The 3,335-nt window shown below is 31.6% G+C and overlaps 1 long non-coding RNA gene across 2 annotated transcripts; it reads right to left on the reverse strand.

Annotated features, from left to right (window-relative positions):
• Positions 1 to 1,210: 1,210 nt before the first annotated feature.
• On the reverse strand, positions 1,211 to 3,335 carry LOC117115609. Of its 2 annotated transcripts, none has more exons than XR_004446581.1 (3): positions 3,143 to 3,335; positions 2,606 to 2,726; positions 1,211 to 1,868 (listed from the first exon to the last, which is right to left on the reverse strand). It is a non-coding gene; the product is annotated as an uncharacterized LOC117115609 (long non-coding RNA). The 2 variants fall into 2 exon arrangements; XR_004446580.1 differs by having other exon boundaries at positions 1,212 to 1,868; positions 2,606 to 2,714; positions 3,143 to 3,333.

The raw sequence follows: 3,335 nt of genomic DNA on the forward strand, positions 1-3,335 counted from the left end.
ATAATAACAGTGCTCAGATAGGAACATAAGATTTCGAATTTGGACCTTGGCGATTTGGGGTGGGATGTTGGGGAGCGTACTCACCAACGCATATGAAAATAACGCTTTATTAACATGTACACTATATATAATGTATTAAATCAATCAAACAATCAATTTTATTTTTCTGAATTTGTATTCCTATACCTCATGAAAGTATGAATGTCATAAAGTTTGCAAAAAGTGTTTTTAACCTAATGAGATTGATACTTAATTAGGCCTAACTTAACCAGATGCCTAAATGAAAATAGTTGTAATGTAAATGTATTTCTCACTAGTTCAATCTCTTTTATTTCAGTGTCTCAGGTCAAATCTACCGATCCATCAATAAGCGCGAAGTCGATGTACAATTATTGTCAGCGGAACATGATGTGTATTAAATTGCCGGAACACAAGATGCTATCAATAGCCGGATTTATATGGTCTTAATTCTACAAATAATCGCTCGCGGATATTTATTAGGATTTATATCACTGGATCGCCGGAATTGATTCAAATTTGCCAATTATGTTTCTTATACAACGAACAAGTAATTCTCGAACGATAGTACATACTTAAATAAAATTAGGCCTATAAGCATTATATATATATATATTATATTATATTATATAAAACTAGAATATATACGTTTATATAGTTCTGATGTAACATTTCCGAGTATTTAAGAAATAAAGGTAAACTGTAGTATAATTTATAATAGGCCTACATCATTGTGTGTACTTCCTTTGTCATAATTGCATTAATAATATATATTTCATGATTATTAATCAGTATATAATCGAAATAAATATATTATAATCACTTCGATTCGAATAAAGCATTATTACAGGCTACTTTATCTTATAAACACTCTTTCCAAATATATTCACATGACACCAACAAATTACGAGACTTTTCAGAGCAAGGTGCTGTCGAATTTTACAAAACAGGAAATGACGTCGGTTGCTAGGCTACAGCTTATGCATATTCAGTAACACCTGTGCTCATTAGACTAACAATAAAAACTTTTAGCTCAGTTTTGACAAAATCGACCAAAAAGATTTTATTGTTAGTCTAATTAGAACAGGTGTCACTGAATATTCATGATTATGCATGAGCTTGTTGCTTAGCAACCACGTCATTTCCGGTTTTATGTATTTGTTGAGGGCGTCCTCGAAATAATTGCTAGTTTAATAGATAAAGTAGCACATTATTGATGAAGCAATTCTTCACTTGTGGTTTAAGCTTATAAGCTAATTTAGCTATTGAATTTATTACAGTAAACATAGACATTAAATAAGATGAGAAGGAATGCACAATTACATTTGATATTTATTTTTAAGCATTGAAATCAAGTTGTGATATATATATATATATATATATATATATATATATATATATGTATATATATATATATACATTTTATATTTATATACTGTAGGCCTATATCATGTACATCCGGCAAAAATCAATAAATCTGATTTTAATCCTCAAAATTTTTAATCTTATTATCTTACATGTCTATATTCTTTACAACAAACGGGTTAGGCCTACTTTCTCTATTGATAAGATAAACATTAGCAGTAATAATACAATATTAATAAACATGAAGCCTACAAGAATTACTACATATTGCTAACATTATTTTTGAGATTATTGCAGAGGAAAACATTTAAAAAATAAAATTTACACTATATCTTAATTAATTTCATATCCAGAATTTTTATAGGAAGCTTGATGAGTGACACAATTTTTGGCTATCTATGAAAAATTGGTGAGTTCTTTTGCCCTTTCACGATTGAGTCTGTGGTTATGTTTTCCTGATAGTTGTGTCATCTTTGTCTACATCACTGGAATAGAAAAATATTGAGAAAAGATTAGGAAACAGAGAAAGAATTATAACGGAGTATCATCAAAACATAATATACCGGTACAAATATAAACAGAGGCAGAGCCAGTAGGTCTGAAATAGAGGGGCCCACCACATCAGCCCCACCATGGTTGGTGCTGAGGTAAGAAACTTTTCAATTATGGCACCTCTAGACGGCCAGAAATGGCAATCTCAGATTTTAAATTTGAATGTAATTTTCTTTTTTTCTCCAATTTTTTTTAAAGGATTAAGGGTAAGGGGGGAAGGCCGGCTGCCACCCCGCCCCAGGGGAGAACCCCAACCTAAACATTATCGTATGCAGTTATCACTATGGGCAATGCTGCTGATACAACATAATAGTACTTCACAATTCTAATCATATCAGCATTATCATATTAAATATTAATTATTTATAATATCATCACACCACGGAATGATGTGATAACTATTAAATACATGGCGTTGGGTAGGACTAGTAGATCGCAATAGCGCAAACAAATTATGTTAGTATTCCGATTGACATGGGTAAATAAAATTTATAATTTATAAAAAGTGTACTATTCAAACAATAAACATAATACTATATCTATAATCTTCATACAAACATTTTTCATAATATAATATTTTTTGAGTGATTGATTGAATTATTTCGATGCTCAACATGCATAAGCAAGATAACAAATGGATGCCAGTGAGATCAAGAAAAGTAACAATTACCGTAATGAGCATCAGGAACGCCCATTAGGCCGGAGTCGATCCAGCCCATTTCCAATGAAGTCCAATTTAAATATACACTGTCCATAGAGAAAACACTGTCTGTCTTGAGCTGAAAGATAAACTATTTAATTTCATAACTGAATAATTATATTAAGTAAGTTACAAACTTACAATTAAATATATGAATGACAAAATTGTTTTCCTGTAAATTAACAGACAGTTAAATTATACCAGTGCTATATTCTTATTTATACATAGACTCATAGAAAAATGTCGATAGGGGTCCAACGTCCAACAATTCTGATCGGGGTCTAAAACAAGGGGATGCCTAAAGCCTTGTTCAGAGATCCCCCCCCCCCCCCACGTCGGTGAGAAAAAGCACAATTCGTCGGGGAGAAAACAAAATTATATGTATTTAAAAAAAAGATAATTATAGGCTCTTGGTAATAAATTGCAAATATTATCAATGGAAAAAACAGATACGAATCTACAATGTAAACAACGAACGGAAGTTAACAAGCCCCAAGCTGTAATTACTTTAGACAACGTTTTTTTAGCCAGTTTCAGGTCACTTGGAATGTATGTTGTTGAATATGAACGCAGCATGTCAGTGCATGCTTCTGTCGATGAAATTGTCAATGCCTTCAATGCGGCTGCCTAACAAACGTAGTCAAAATAATAACCATAAAATGATGACAGAATTCCCATTTAACTAGTGAATTAACGATGA

This window comes from Anneissia japonica, unplaced genomic scaffold (assembly GCF_011630105.1).
Source record: "Anneissia japonica isolate Jap-2015-1 unplaced genomic scaffold, ASM1163010v1 scaffold16662_len1167910_cov178, whole genome shotgun sequence".
In the NCBI taxonomy this organism is placed as follows: Eukaryota; Metazoa; Echinodermata; class Crinoidea; order Comatulida; family Comatulidae; genus Anneissia; species Anneissia japonica.